At 33.7% G+C, this 17,565-nt stretch overlaps 1 protein-coding gene across 5 annotated transcripts in view; it reads left to right on the top strand.

Moving 5' to 3' along the window:
• galnt9 (polypeptide N-acetylgalactosaminyltransferase 9) overlaps nt 1-17,565 on the top strand; it is a 196,045-nt gene that overhangs the window by 14,057 nt on the left and 164,423 nt on the right. The gene's annotated exons all lie outside the window — the stretch shown is intronic.

Raw genomic sequence — 17,565 nt, 5'->3', positions numbered from 1 at the left:
TAATCTTCTTTGACTTTCAGATTCGCTAGCGCGTTATGAGGCTTGATAGATCCGTTGTTGCGATTTAATTGATTCGCACTTTGGATTTTGCAGTGGAGTTCGCTGTCGATTGTCATCCCGATACTTCAAATGAGAGATTATGATATGATAATTAGTGTAGAGATGTTTGTATGATGCAATACATAATTCAAGAAGAGCAAGATAAGATTATCTGCACTTTATCCTCATTTGACTTTTGGAAAGATGCGAGTCCAAGTTTCAGAATAGTAATAATGATTAAATAAATGCAATGATACTTTGTGTTATATCTTTTCACAGAGTTTCCTTCTGTTACTAGTGATAAACTTTAAAGAAGGAGAGTGTGATAGAAAGGATACAATCCCTAATTAGATCTATACAATTAGCTTAGTTACTTTATTGGTATGGTATGATGGCAATGCCAACAGTAAAGAACTCAGCAAATTAATCATATACTTTAAGGTCAGGTTAATTTACTAAAATTAAAATGGAGAAATGGAAATTTGTATGCTTGTCGAAATCTTCAATAACAAACTGACCTTTTCCTTCTGAGGTAGAACATCTTCTGATACTTTCAAAAATAAAGGTTACTAAAGGCAAAAGTGAGTTAATTTCAAAGATCAAAAGCCACTTTTAGTTCAAAAGATCCTTTTAGCAAGCAGTTCTTAAAATATTTTTATCATTGGTTCTTGTAATACTTTCGTTTGTTTGTTTTCTCTTTTATTAGCCTCATAGATAGGAGGAACGGTTTGTAAAATAATTCCATTTATTGTTTTATTGTTTATAATAGTTTTATATAATATAATATAATATAATATAATAAAATATAATATAATATACAGTGCTCAGCATATATACAAATCTCTCTTTTAATTTCATATTTTAATATGAAGCTATAAAATAATATATTTTTGCAAACACATTAGATCAGTCAGTTCTGGAGTCAAATCTGGAGCTCCAGACCTCATAACGTACTTTAACGGTACAAGTTTTTGGACAACCAAATTTACATCTTATAGAAAATTATTAAATACAAATTTAGAAAAGAAGAAAAATCAAGAGAAGCAAAAAAAACAGGGAAAATATTTTGAAATTTTGTAAGTTGTATTTTTTTTTGCAATGTTTTGCTTGAATTTAATTGTATTATCTTTCAATTTCTAAATATGTTTGATGACTAAAATGTTATTTTATTATAAATATATGTTTAATATATCTGTTTTGTTTAAATGCAGCAAAATACATTGTCTATATATTTACTGGGAAATGTATAAAAATATTCATTTCCGAAATGGGGTGTACTCAATTATGCTGAACACTGTAGGTAAGAGGGATGGTTTGTAAAATAATTTGCATTTATTGTTTTATTGTGTGTGTGTGTGTGTGTGCGTGTGTGTGTGTGTGTGTGTGTGTGTGTGTGTGTGTGTGTGTGTGTGTGTGTGTGTGTGTGTGTGTGTGTGTGTGTGTGTGTATATATATATATATATATATATATATATATATATATATATATATATATATATATATATATGTGTGTGTATATATATATATATAATTTATATAATATATACATTTACCAATTACAGGGGTAAATATGTAAAAAAAATTCTGTGTAAATAACAATTTTAAATCATTTTAATTTGTTTTATTGTTTACTGTTTATTTATGTAATTTTTAACAGTGAATCTAGAAAAAAAGAAAAAGAATGAGGATAATGTGCATGCTTACATACAATCTACAGATTTCACTTGTATTTCCATATAATCCCGTAGCTTTCCCCGTTGTATTTTGCAGAAATGCAATGATAAATGGGATTAAAACAACAAACACAATGTGCAGAATCTGACAGCTTTTACTTATTAAATATGTATATAAAAAAATCTTGTTTGATTAAACTCATATCTGTTCATGCCATAACCACGCTGGTGCATTCTCATAAGTTATTCCTTAGAAAACCAGCACCCATTTCCTATATCTTTTTCTCCGAACGTATGAAGGTCACAGTTCAGGTGCTGCGCTGTCCTTTCCTTCAAACATCTGATAAAAGACATTTCTCTCCCTGTTTGCTTTCCTCCGTGCCTCTGTTTGATCTGATTGTTATTCCATAAGACCAGCAGCATTTGTGTATGAAGGGGGTCACTCTGTCAGTTTGAATTATCCTTCTTGCATTTGGAAGAAAGCCAAGAAGCGCTGCTTCACAAAAAAGCCCTCTAATGTGCCCTACTGATTGAGAGGGCTTTCATTCTGCACAAGTGCCACCACATATTTCCCCCCGAGGCTTTTCCATTCTGTACAATTCAGCAGTCTGTCACAAATCTCCTTGATGTTCGGGCCGTTATACATTTTATTTCGACACATATTTATCTGATGCGCATAAAACTTGTGCGATGGTGCGAGGCTCCTGCTGATTGTACATGATATTGAGTCTGGAATTGGTTTTCCCCTTGAGCTTTCCTGCATTTCTGTTGCCATCTTTGCCTCCAATGGTGTTCTGAGGTAATTTGTCCATTTTTCAGGTGTTTATTGTCTTGACAATGAGACTCGGAGGATTGCGCCAAGGTCTAAATAGGACACTGCAAATTTTACAAGAAATCAGTGCTTGTTTGGTTGTTGATGTGCTTGTTCCTTGAAAATCTTCTGTTCGTAAAACACCATGGTTTTTACTGTAATTTATCTGTTGTTAAGTGTAAATTTTAGATTTTTATCGTATTATTTGTGTTCCCCAATTAAACAGTTTGGTTTGCTTAGTAATTAATTAATTACATTCATTTTCCAAATAAATGATCAAATTCCAAGTAAATAAGTGATATTGGATTCTGGAATTAAAGCATGCATCTTTCCACATTACTAATACAACCTTTCTTTTTTTAATGGTGATTTGAGGTAATTTGTCCATTTTTCAGGTGTTTATTGTCTCTACAATGAGACTGGGAGAAGAAATCAGTGTTTGTTTGGTTGTTGATGATGTGCTTGTTCCTTGGTTTTTACTGTAATTTATCTTGTTGTGTGTGAATTTTAGATTTTTGGTCTATTATTTGTGGTCTCCAAGTATTTCTGGTACAATCTTTTTTCTTTAATGGTGTTTTGAAGTAATTTGTCCATTTTCCAGGTGTTTATTGTCTTGACAATGAGAGTTGGAGGATTATGCCAAGGTCTGAATAGGACACTGCAAATTTTACAATAAATTATTTGGTTGTTGATGTACTTGTTTCATAAAACCGTCTGTCATAAAACACCATGGTTTTTACTGTAATCTATCTGTTGTTGAGTATGAATTTTAGATTTTTGTTGCATTATTTGTGGTCTCCAATAAAGTAGTTTGGTTTGCTTAGTAATTCATTCATTACAACTTTTTTCCATATAAATCATCAACTTCCAATTAAATATGTGATATTTGATTCTGGAATTGTTTTAGCATGTAGCTTTCCACATTTCTGATAAAATCTTCCCTTCCAATGGTGATTTGAGGTAATTTGTCCATTTTTTTAGGTACTAACAGTCTTGACAATGAGACTCCATGTAGTTAGTTTGGTTCATCTTTTGTTGAGTGTGAATTTTAGACCATCGTATTGGTGTGGTGTAGACATATTTGTGGTGTTCAAGGAGTTCGGTTTGCTTTGTAATTAATCAATTACATTTATTTTCCAAATAAATAATCAAACTTCTGGTAAATATGTGATATTGAGTCTGGAATTGGTTTTCCCTTGAGCTTTTCCACATTTTTGTTGCTGTCTTTGCCTCCAATGGTGATTTGAGGTAATTTATCAATTTTTCAGGTGTTGAGTGTCTTGACAATGAGACTCTGAGGATTACGCCAAGGTCTTACTAGGACACTGTGAATTTTACAAGAAGGCATTAATTGTTTGTTTTTTGTTGATGTGCTTGTTCCCTGAATCTTCTGTTCATACAACCAAGTATCTTCTGTAATACATATTCAGTTTGGTGTATTATTTGTGGTCTTCAAGCAGTTTTGTTTGCTTAGTAACTTATTATTTAATCAATTTTATTTCCTAAATAAATTATACAATTTTAAATAAATATGTGACATTTGATTCTGGAACTGGTTGTCCCTTTTCATAGTCCTGTTGCCATTTTTACTTCCAATGGTGATTTGAGATAATTTGTCAATTTATCAGGTGTTCATTGTCTTGACAATGTTTACATCGAGATCTAAAAAGAACACTGCGAACTTTACAAGAAAGCAGTAATTGTTTGGTTGCTAAGGATGAGTTGTTCCTTTAAAAATGTTCTGTTTGTACCCACTGATTTTTGCTGTCATTTGGCTGTTGTTGAGTGTTTATTTTTTTTACTTTGGTATCATTTTTGTGGTGTACAAGCAGTTTGATTGGATTAATCATTAATTATTTGGGTAAACGTATAAAATATATTATCCAATTTCTGAAGTTGGTTTTCCCTTGAGCTTTCACGTTTCTGTTGCCTTTTTTGCTTTCAGTAGTGATTTGAGGTAATTTGTTCATTTTTCAGGTGTTTATTGTCTTGAAAATGAGATTCGTAGGATTACAGGTCTGAATATGTTTCTAGACATTTTGAGATTTCCAAGAATGAGGTAATTGTTTGGTTGTTGAACTGATTGCTCAAATTCTTTTGTGCCAGATGATTTTTTCTGTTATTTGACTGTTGGCAAGTGATATTGTTTGGCTTTTGCTGTGATTTTTATTTTATTTTTTTTGCCATTTTATTTAAATTTTATTAAATAATACATTTCCAAATTAATATTTGTGTATATATATTAGTGGTGGGCCGTTATTGACAATAACGTGCTGCGTTAACGTGAGACTCTTATCTAGCGACAAAAAAAATGTTGCCGTTAATCTATTCTCAAAGTTGGTTTGGGAGCTGGATCTATTCTACGCAAGCTATTTTAGCGTGGATGTATACCTGATCGGTGAGCCGTCTGACAAAAAAGTGCCCTTCTAAATCAAATTAGCAGGATGGTTAACTTTAACTGCAGTTTGGCTGTTTTACTTTAACTCATGAACAATTCATTCATGCCCCCTTGTCAAACTGGGGTATTAGACGCAAATAAGGAGTAAGGACTGGTGAGAGTTTTATGGAATTTAATAATGCATGCCAAATGGAAAGAAATAAAACTTGTTTACTTCAATAATGCCACTAATAAATGCATACTCCACATGTCTTAATTCCATTTGTGTTTAGTTCAGCAGCTATGACTTTAGTCAGATTAAGATGATCAAAAATCGCTGTTTGGAGCTTGTGTAGGCCTACAGTTCAAAATTCATGTTTAACTGGATGAACAGTTGGTAAACACAAGTACATCCTTTTGAACAATATTTATTTTCATTACCAATTATCATAGTAGAACAGTTTCTCAAGCAGTTTGTGTTGCATTCTGGAAACAGGAGATGAGCCTCTGGTCTAATTTATACATTTATAAAATGTATATATTTATAAATATATAAATACATCAAATAAATAATAGAATTCCAATCAACATGTGATACTGATTCTGGATTTCCCCTTAGTTTTTAATATTTCTGTTTGGCCGTCTTTGTTCTTTGCTTTGGTGATTTGTAGTAATTTCCCGTTTTTTAGGTTGTTATTGTCTTGACACTGAGACTTGAAGGATTTTGCCAAACTCTAAATGCATTTCTAGGACACTGTGAGTTTTACAAGAAAGCAGTAATTGTTTGGTTGTTAATGATGCCCTCGTCCCTTTAACCATCTTGGCAAATAGGCTGTAAATGTTTGTGGGACTATTACCTATGATGAGTAATTTCCCAGAGAACATATAAAACACATTCACAGATAATTATTCTGGTTTTAAAAGGGACAGATGTGTTATCGAGACAACCTAAATTCATTAAATGAGAATCATAGTGCACAGCAAGATCACACATCTGTGTGGTATATATACCATCTATATATGAAATACAGTTGAAGTCAGTATTATTAGCCCCTGTTTATTTTTCTCCAATTTCTTTTTAACGGAGAGAAGATTTTTTCAGCACATTTCTAAAAATAATAGTTTTAATAACTCATTTATAATAACTGATTTATTTTATCTTTGTCATGATGACAGTAAATAATAATAAAAATAATAAATAAATAATAAAGGGACTAAGCAGACAAGAAAATGAATGAATGACTTAATATTATTAATATTTTGTTGTAGTCATAAATTAATGTTACAGTAACAATATTTATTTACTTTATGGTTTTATATCTTTGCTTTTAAACAGATATTTTATTCTGTAAAAAACTGCACATATGTTTAGAGATGCTTTTCTTAAGTTGACAACAGATTTATATAACATTCTTATTACAAACTTGGGAAGATATTTGGCACTTTACATTTTCAAATGTACATGAGTCAATGTAAATAAAAAAGTTTCTTCATATCCATCAGATCACATATTTATTCTATATAATCAGAAAAGCACAGCAAATAGTCACACTAAATATTATCACATTCTCAGACAGTGTTGGAATTAATAAAATGATAGCGGCCATCTGGAAAGTGAAGCTTTTTTTATGCTCTCACCAATGCAGATTTTTACTCTCACCTTTGGCTTACTGTTTATGTGTGTGCATGTGTTTTGCTGCTGCTGTTTATGTTGTTTTTGCAAATTTCTTTTCAAATATGCACATAATTTACATGCTGCATTTACAGACATGTTTATGGACAGCATGTACAGTAAATGTAAAGTGTCTGTGTTAAGCAGTAGGTAGAGAACTTAATTCTTATTCTTTTTTTTTTTTTTTTTTTTTTAACTGTAAAGCACAGGTTGATTGTTCTCCAAGATTACTTCACCCAACTAAATCTGACCTTGACAGAAAGAAAAGTAGAAATGTCACTATAAAAACTGAAATTATAGCTTGGCAATGCATTAAAAATCAGCTACCTCCTTGACTCACGAGAGCCAAATTAATTTACATTGTACACAATCCATAACAAACTACAACAGCATAAATGAAGTTAATCAGAGCAGGAAATGTGCTGCTGTTTACCATTTTTACAAACTTAACAAGTGCCCTTAACAGCCAAAACCACAGTGCAAAGAGCTATTCAGGGAGTGCTGGTGGTTCATCTCTGACACAGTTGTTTAGAAAGGCTGGATTATTGTGAAAGACCGTTTATTTGACTGCTATTAAAAATGCAGAGCTATGAGAATGTGCAATTAGCCCGCTGATTAGGCAGCAGATCTAGCGTGAGCATTACTGCTAAAGTGTGCTTAATTTCTACAGCTGTAGTTGGGTTTATCTCTGCAAACACAGACGTGGCAGAGTGATCAGATTTCTACCTGGAAAGTGATATTAACAGAGAGGACTAGACTACCAGTCAAATGCTTAGTCATGATGTGATTCTTTACTGTTTTGAAAGAACTTTGTAATGTTTAATGGTGCTGTAAGTAAGTTTGTGATAATAATAATAATATGTTTGCAGATATTTAAGAAACATGCCAAGTTAACATTCTTGTTTCTCTGAAAAACAATGCTTAAGTCAGATATACTGCTTTGAAAATGTGCATTACATGCCGGAACGTCTGTCTTTGTTTAGGTCCCTTAAACCCACCCAATGCCATTTTAGTCTAATATATTTAAGCACCCCGGGTTGCCTTGGTGAAAAACAGCGTATTTCATTCATTCAGTCGTGAAATGCGACCTTTGGTGGACAGTAGCAGCCTTGAAATGAGACGCAGATTCAGAGTTCCACATGAGGTGGTTATTAAATAGCAAATAATATAAATGTTATGAACGTAAACATTAGGTGAGCAGGTTACATTGCAACACTGTGTACTAGCAACATGCTAGGTGGCAAAATTTGCAGCGATAAACAGTTTGCACCAGACGAAACCCGACAGAAATTTAAATAAAGCCATTTCGAAAGCACAGAATAGTGCACTCACTGCACTCCAACAAAATGGTAAGGTTTATACTCTAATTAAAACAAATTAAACCTCTTTAGCATTAATAAATGTACATGCTGGATCTCTGATCCGTGTTGGCTTGCACTGAATCACAGTTCCAAAGCTCAATTTCAAACTGTTTGTTTAAATTTTCTAGATCTGAGGTAAACTGTCTGCTGCTGCTTTCAATAGTATGGCGATAAATGTCATGTGAAATGCCATTCAAACTTACATTATTAGCATTTAACACTGAATAACGGTGTGCCTGAGGTGATCATTGTCAGTTTATCCTGTTGTTCAGCTGCAAGAAATAGACGTATTTTCTAAAATATAAATTTCAAGTGTTGGCTAGAACAAAAAACACAGTACTTTTATTTAGAACATGCAATGCCTAGTTTAACCACTGCTTGTCAAACTTACATACTGCAACTTTAACACTAGAACAGGAGGAGTCATTTTGAAAGTTTCGTAATTATTTTGTAATTTATCAACTTTGTTAAAAGAAAACACATGTAACTGTAATATCCTTTTAGTAGTAACCATTCCACATAGTTCCGGTAAGTTGCTTAAATGTGATCAAAAATGTTGTAAACAGCTTTTTTAAATGTATATATTTAATTTATTAATTTTGGAAAAATAACTTATTCAAAGTAATTTTATTTCAATATCAAGAGAGTTTTTGCTTTATTTTTAAACATTGTTTTATTCTGAAAACAGCTATAGATTTTCTTTAGTTAGTAGATGTAAATTTGGATAAAGTGCATTTTAGTTTTATTATATAATCATCTGATAGCAGTTTTACCAAATTTAAAATAAAATCCACTTTTGCTGTTTTAAGGATGGAAAAATATGGTTTGCGCCCTTGCACATGGTCTAATAGGGTTGTTTTTTTTCTCTTAATGAGTTATGGGTGTGTTTTGAGCTAAATGTGCTTTAAACCAACCAGAGTCTCATCTCCCACTTCTTCAAGGGTCAGTTGTGTCACGCCATGGCACATTTGCTATTTACATGGCAGACTTTGTAAGCAGAAAAACTGAATGCATCATTAGCGAGAAAACAGCTAAACAGACCAACTGCAGTGAGGATAAATGCCTCTTTACTTTCTCTTTACTTTTACTCTTTACTCCTTTACTTTTGAGGATAAGGAAATGGTGTTGTACGCACTCCACTGATGTCATCTATTAGCCTACATATTTATTTTAATTTGTTAGGTGCAAAGATTTGTTTCACAACTATTTCTAAATGCAGTTCTAATTTCCAGCAAACGAATAAATGAACAATAATAATGAAGTGTGGTCAAAAAATTTAGTTATATCTAAACACACGTCCTATTCTTATGCCCCATATGGTGATGCAAACGTCTCCAAAACTTGACATGTGGATAAATCTGAACTTGTTTTTATTAAAGCAAATATCAATATGCATATAATAAAAAATGCTATTAGTAATAATAACATTATACAAATGCAAATTGTCATGAATAAACTGAAAAAAGCCCCCCGACATTAAGAGGGCATGGAGGCAGTGTTTTTTTTATTCATGTAACATTTTAATTCTTTTATTTTTTTCATATGTAAATATATTTATGTATTGCTGTACATTCTGTGTGTTAAGCCATGTGTAAGCATTTGGACCTGCATAGGCACATAACTAACGCACTCTGTTGGACTTTAGACCTTAGGCTTTCAGTTCTTCAAAATAGCAATGTGCCAACAATGCGCCTTAACACACCTTCTTTTCAGACCAGCACACTTATAAGTCCATACAGTGGTGCAAATGGATTGGCTATTTAAACGATGTTGTGCAAAACATGAAAATTAGGGTTGCACTAGTCTGAAAATAGCAACAAAACGCGCCATACACATCTTACGCCTTATTGTGGTTGTGTATGATAGGGCCCTTCAACTTTGTTCTCAAACTGTCTTTAATTGCATTTATACCTCTTGAACCTATACAATGTCTAAGCATTTAAACTGTAGAACAAATATTAAAGTGTTCCACAATCAAATTTCTGTTTTTTTTCTGTCCTTGTAGTGGAAGTACACCACATAGTGTCATGCTTGTTGTACTGCAATGTTTTTAAAATATAATATTATGTCTCCTGAATAAAAATAACGCCATCACAGTGAGTAAAAGATGGAATATAGTATTTTGCATTTTAATTAAATTAGTTTGAATGAACATATAAATGAAAAAAAAATATTCCACAAAGCTTTGCTTCTAACTATTTTTTTTTTGCGCCTCGCAGCAAACACGCTTGGCATTTGGATGCAGATTTTATGTACTATTAAAAGGCAAGTTTAAGCTTCATATATTTGGCTTATCTCACCATGTGGCAGCCCCTATAGGCTGGAGACCGTAGGCGTCCCGTATGCTATAGATCTATAAAAAGTACAACCACCCTAACTGTTCTGATGCAGAGTGCTGCTGCTATACAGTAGATATAGAACATAACTTCTCTGCCTCTGGTAGATTATATTCAGAGTAAAATTCATTGTAAGAAATGATTACATAAATAAACTACCTTCACGCTTCCAGCGGATAACATATTTGTGAGCATAGATTTCAAGGGCACCTATGGTAAAAAATCTACTTTTCAAGCTGTTTGGACAGATCTGTGTGTTGGTATAGTGTATAGACCGTCATACTGGGGTGATATGAACACACCCAGTCCTTTTTTTTCAATTTAACTACAAAAAAAAAAGGGTCGGCCAATTGGAGCTGTTTTCAAATCGATCGCACCATTACGTAGGTGTGCGATCCCCCCGCCCACCGAATTGATTGACAGCTGCGCGCATTAACATGTTCCGGTAGTCACGTGTATATGTCAACAAGACCAGACAGACATACGCAAAGCAAAGTTCGCTAGGATCAGCAATCATCATCAAATGTGATTAAGAGTAAGTTTCACATGTTTAAAGTGTTTTAAAACAGAGTATGTGTGTAATTAATTACAGAGTTTTACTTCAGCTTTACTTCATCAGCACAGCCGTGTGTCCGAACAATTATAAAAGAAGACGCTTCAATCCCGGTTTGTGGAAGTTAAATCAGGTTTATTTTGTACATTAGCATAACAGATATCCACACAGTACTTGAGGTTAGCCTTAGCTAAGCTAAGCGCGCTCTGTCTGTCTGCCTGCCTGCCTGCGTGTGTATCTGTGTGTGTGTGTGTGTGTGTGCGCGCGCGCATATTGTGTGTGACTCATCAATGCAACTTCACAATACTGATTAGTAAAGGTTAGTTCTTACTGTAGTATCTCACAAACGCTACGTGAGATCTTCTTCCTTTAAGTCTGTCTGTTGTCTGACTCAGCTGAGGGAGGAGGCATGTAGAAATAGTAGGCGGGCAGAACTCGGCTTAAAGGCGCAGTACGACAAAACCACCCCCTGCTGGAAATCAGTATAAAACAGCATCTTGTAAAAGGTATAATGAAAAATCTGATGGGTATTTTAATCTGAAACTTTATATACACATTCTAGAGACGCAAAAGACTTATATTAAATCTGAAAAAAGGGGTAACCTAGGTGCCCTTTAAATACTTATATAATACTTTGATATAGATGTCTCTCTGTATAAATCAAGCTTCTGAGTGCATATTTCACTACCATCCATGCTTTATGGCTCAGCACATTTTAGTGTCTAAATGCATTCACAGTGAACTCTAAGGGTCTGTCCAATCTTGCCATTCATGTCCCCTTAACCACATTTCCCTCATGTATATTAATGCTTTGTTAGCATCAGTTATGACATGCATTTATATTTATCTGGCGCCTTAATCACCTCGGAAAGGATTTCTCTTATACTGGAATCCAAAAGGTTCAGTAAGACCCACCACTCCTCGCTTAAATCTTATTAAATAATTGAAAGCAATTTTGAGTGAAGTGCAGCAGGCCTGAATGCAGTCAGAGCATTTTACCAGAAGGCAGGAGATAAATGTGAATGGTAAGGACACAAAAATGATCATGAATGGACGACTGAAAGACCTCCACAAGTTTAGAATAAACCGTACTAGTTAAGCCAGATGCTGAATGGGATTGAGAGGTTATGATCAGTAATTGATGCTGTGTAAAGGATATAGTTGTATTCACAAATAACAAGTTCGATAACTGTAGTTAATTTATAGAATTTTGTTCAGAAATGTATACATATATTTCATATATTTAAAAAAATTAGCCATGTTAGTAATATAATATAATATAATATAATATAATATAATATAATATAATATAATATAATATAATATAATATAATATAATATAATATAATATAAATTGTATATATATAAATTATACATGAATATAATTGTGTGTATATACTTTAATTTGATCATTACAGTATTCTAAGCTATTGTATTTTTCTCTGATCTCATTCTTTTTTTCTCTAGAACCAGTCACATAGTGGGATGCCTGTATTTACTGTAAAAAAAAAAACAAAAAAAAAAAAAACATAAGTTGCATTAGGTCATAATTGCATTATTGAGAGAAAGAAGCTTAACTGTGTCTCAGATTGTAATCAAATTAGTTAGGAGACCAAAGTCTTCACTCTAGAGTAAGACATTTCATTATGACAATTCCTCATCAGATCAAAGAATCAAAGCTACGGTTTACACTGGTTTCTCCTCTGATAGTGTATATATCATTGATTGTCTTGTTTGTCTTAAGTAGCTTTGGTGGAGAAAAATTAGATTCTTACTAAGTTGAAAAAAAAAAATATTTTTTGTTGTGCAAAACAGTGACATCTAAACTCAAATTAGGACTGTAATGTCCTATGAGCGAAGAGTTCATGATTCTGAATCGCCCAAGTACACACACCAAAATGCTTCAAAAAGAAAGCAGAATTGAAATTATAAGTCAAGAAATTCAAAGCGTTTTGCAAAAAGTAGCTAACAGGGTGTGTTCCTAGGCCGTTTCTCAAAGGCAGACTGCAGAGCAGCCTGTTAAAATAATGAATCTGGAAAGGCCAGTCCATTACAGTAGAGAGAGAATGTCACAGACAGAGAAGGAGTTACTCTGCGCAGAACCTTGGATTTCTGGCACACGTTTACTTTTTCAGGAAGGAATGAATTAATTAATAAATAGATGAATGAATGCTTGTCTTACTCCGATCCTATAATTCAGAAAAAAAAGCTAAAAAAAGAATTCAAATTCTTGTACTTTTCAAGAATGAATGATCGAACGAACGAACGAACGAACGAACGAACGAACGAACGAAAAAAGAAAAAATATGAAGAGTTACTTTTTCCATGTAATCAAAAAATCTTTTACTTTTTCAGGAATGAATGAAGGAGGGAAGGTAGGAAGTAAGGAAGTAAGGGTTACTTTGTTTCTATAATCTAAGAAGTTGGATTTTTTAATGCACACATCTTGTATTTTTTTAGGAATGAATAAATGAATGAATGAATGAATGAATGAATATTATAATCTGAATGAATGAATATTTATAATCTAAAAAGCGGGGTTTTTTATGCACACATCCCATACTTTTAAAAAATGAATGAATGAGTGAATAAATGAACAAGCAAACAAATGAATGAATAAATGAAGGAAGGAAGGAAGGAAGGAAAGAAGGATTGAATTAAGGAAGGTTGGAAGGAAGGATGAGTTACTTTTCTATAATCTAAGAAGTTGGATTTTTTTATGCACACATCTTGTAGTTTTTCAGGAATAAATGAATAAACGAATGATTGAATGAATGAGTGAATAAATGAACAAGCAAACAAAAAAACGACTGAATGATTAAATCAATGAAGGAAGGAAGGAAGGAAGGGAGGAAAGAAGAAAGGAATTAAGAAAGGAAGGAAGGTAGGAATGAAGGAAGGAAGAAAGGATGAGTTACTTTGTTTATAATCTATGAAGTTGGATTTTTTATGCACACATCCTGTATTTTTCGAATGAATGAATGAACAAACAAACAAATGAATGAATGAATGAATGAATGAATGAATGAATGAATGAATGAATGAATGAATGGATGGATGAATGAATTAATGGTTACTTTACCATCTAATCAGTTTTTTTCATACACATCTTGTAATTTTTGAGGAATGAATGAATGAAAATGAATGAATGAAGAGTTACTCACTTCCTATAATATAAGAAGTGGGATTTTTTTATGCAGACATCTTATTTTTTAAATGAATGAATGAACAAACAAATTATTGAATCATTGAACAAATGCATAAATTAATAAATAAATAAAGAGTTCCTTTGCTCATCTAATTAGTGAGTCCTTGAAGTGTGATTTTTTTCATGCATAAAACTTGTATATTTCGAGGAATGAACGAACAGACAAAGAAACAAACGACTGAACAAACGAAAGAATGAGCAAAGAACTCACTGTTCCTATAATCCAAGTGTGATTTTTCATGTAAACATCCTGTACTTTTTCAAGAATTAATTAATAAACAAATGAATGAATGAAGTTACTTTGTCCGTCTAATTAGACAAGCCTAAATTTCTAAAAATCTTAAGTTTTCATTAAGCGCACAATCAGTGGCTCAATTCTATGCTCTTTTTCTCTCATCTTAAAACACAAAGTGCAGATGCGATGTAAGCGAATCATTTTTATAGCTTGACTGAGCTTTTGTGAAAGTGCTTTGGTCACACTAGAATAAATGTTTTGTCTGAGCAATACATTTCTTTTGACATGATGTTGACAACACAAACCAACTAAAGTGTTTGATAGCTGGTCATAGTAGACATTATTCATGGGCAGCCAATGAAGACTACATGCTTTCATTATGCAAATGTGTTGAATATGGAATTCCTGACAGCTGGTTTCAACACTTCAGAATCAGTTTTTCTTTTAGAAAACAACCTTGTTGTGCACTTCGATATTTGCAACTTCACAGACTTTTCCTTTCATGAACATCAACATCATTTACGCTACATGAAAGCTAATATTTGGAAAAAAAAATAATAATAATAAATGATAGGGCGCTTTAAGAGATGTTCCACTAATCTGTGAACCCAAGCAAACACACTGATATTTTTATGCACCATCATTAAACAAATTATTTATATTTATATTACTTAAATAGATTTATGCACCATCGTTTCCTGTTTTATTTTTTCATGTCACTTTTCATGAAGAGCAGAAAATACTACAAATCAGTGCTATTATGGCTTAGAAGCATCTGCCGATTAGTTTGTGGACTGCACATTTATCTTACTACTGAAGATTTGTAAACTACATTCTTACAAATCACCCATCTCTACCGTGCTTATTTCATTTGGAGGATCAAGTAATGGTAAGAGAGCTGCAGATTTTTTAAGAAGGGAGAAAATGGAGTAATTGCTCAGAGCCCGTTTCCTTCTGTCTATGTAATTTATTTAGCTCGCAGTAATCATTGCTGTCCCTTTATAGCATATTATTATCTGAGTGCACACACATGGACACATATTTGCATAGACAGAGATTAAATTGTTTCTCTAAGACTATACTCTCGACTGAATGGCAGAAACTCTTAAGGTGGCTGTGTCCTACTGTCCAAACTGAAACTGAGCTTTTTGAAGACACCCTCCATATTGTAAATGCAAACTAATGTGATGTTTCTTCTGCTATGTTCAGTACATATGAGGTAAAATGCAGGGTGACATGGTGACTTACCTTACAGCAGGGGTGTCCAAACTCAGTCCTGGAGGCCCAGTGTCCTGCATAGTTTAGCTCCAACTTCATTCAACAAACCTACCTGGAAGTTTCTAGTATACCTAGAAACAGCTTCATTAGCTAGTTCGAGTGTGTTTGATTGGGGTTTGAACTAAACTCTGCAGGACACCGGCTCTTCAGGACTGAGTTTGGACATGCCTGCCTTACAGCAAGAAGGTCGCTGGTTCGAGTCCTGACTGGGCCAGTTGGCATTCTTTTTGTGTTCTCGTGGGTTTCCTCTGGGTGCTCCGGTTTCCCCCATAATAAACCAAATTGTATGTAGTTTATGACTGTAAATGAGTGTGTATAGGTGTTGTTCAGTACTGGGTTGCAGCTGGAAGGGCTTCTACTTTTAAAATATTAAAGAATATTTCTTCAATTCAGTATGGATTAAATATGGAAAACAACATTTTTCAAATGTATCTGAAGCAACCTAGTTACTCCAGGGTGGATTAGATGGTTTTTATCTTCTTGAGGTGCCTGAAATCCTGTAAGCGTACAAATCCTGCAAAATTGTTGGTGAAGATATTGTGTTGTATGAAAACACACGGTCTGTGTCTGAAATAACTCCCTATACCCTTACAAAGTGCATTGTTTGTGGGAGCAGCCATTTATAGGGGTGTCCGAAACCATAGTGGACTTTCTGAAATGCACGTAATCAATCCCACAATGCACCGCATTAACAAGTGTACAACCAATGTTCGCGTTACAGCTATATGCACTGTGAGAGTTTGTGCATCGAATGAGTTATCACATCAGACCACTAGATGGCATCCACAACAGAATTCAGTCAATGCATCACAAAGTGAACCAACCCAGGCTAATTCTGATTACGTACACCTATATACATTTCTGGTGAAAGCAAAATAAATCCCGGGAGCTACCTTTTTGGGAGGTTTTGTTTTTGCGAATCCACCAGAGGTCGATGTGTATGCTTTTTGAGATCTCAAATTTCTCTCTCACCAGAGGCCGTTGTCGACTAAATAACCAACCAACCGATTTCACCCACCCTCCCCTTCCGTAAACCCAACTAATAGTGTTTTAAAAAGCACAGATTGACCCGCCCACCCCCTTTTGCTAAACCCAACCGCTGTTTTTTAAAAAGCAAATTGGAAAAAGAAAAGCCCTCACGGCAGCCTGATTTTTACCACGTTTTCAGATTTTTCCGCTTTCTCACTGGTATTTACTTGTTTTTTAATTGTTTTTTTAGCTTTTGGTTTTGTTTTACCTGCCTTCTGGAAATGTTTTTCACCAGACTTCAACCCCATTGTCACTGTCAACTTCTCTCTGCGTTTCAAGTCCGCCGACGTACATGTTGAGCTACCAGATAAACTGGTAACAGTGGGAACGCTGTCCATATAGAGGTATGCGCCCCTTAGCATTTGTTTTGAAGATGAAATGCAGCCATATGTACCTCTGGCTACATAATTTGCACTCTCCAGAAATGTATATAGGACTACGTTTTCAGAATGAGCCTACTGTATGTTGAAGCCATCACAATTACTGTCAGCATATTTATTTGATTGTTATTATATTATTTTTATCAACCATCAAAGCACAAACAAAACGCCATTGCCTTCAGATGTTTTCATTCACTCTTTTAAGTGGAGTATACTAGTGGACTAATGTTGGTATTGAGAGCATAGAGGGCGATTTCAGCTATAGCGTGAACACTTATATTGACAGGAATTGTATGTCTCTTCTAATGCATTTTATAGTTGTGTTATAAGAGTAATTTCTGATATTACAGTAGGCAGTATTTAGGCAAAAAAAATGCTAAATACTGTTTCCCAGTTCTGGGTTGTGGCTGGAAGGGCATCCACTGTATAAAACATATGCCAGAGTAGTTGGCGGTTCATTCCTTTGTAGTGACCCCTGATTAATTAGGGACTAAGCTGAAGGAAAATGAATGAATTAATAAATACAAATGTGAGCAACGAGTCTTGTTTTACATGAAAACACAAATTTCAACTGTATCCAGATTAATGTTGGACATATATACTTACTTGGTTA

Source organism: Danio rerio, chromosome 5 (assembly GCF_052040795.2).
Source record: "Danio rerio strain M-AB ecotype USA chromosome 5, GRCz13ab, whole genome shotgun sequence".
Lineage (NCBI taxonomy): Eukaryota > Metazoa > Chordata > Actinopteri > Cypriniformes > Danionidae > Danio > Danio rerio.
The sequence above is the reverse complement of the archived record's forward strand: the minus strand, read 5'-3'. Positions and strand labels throughout refer to the sequence as shown.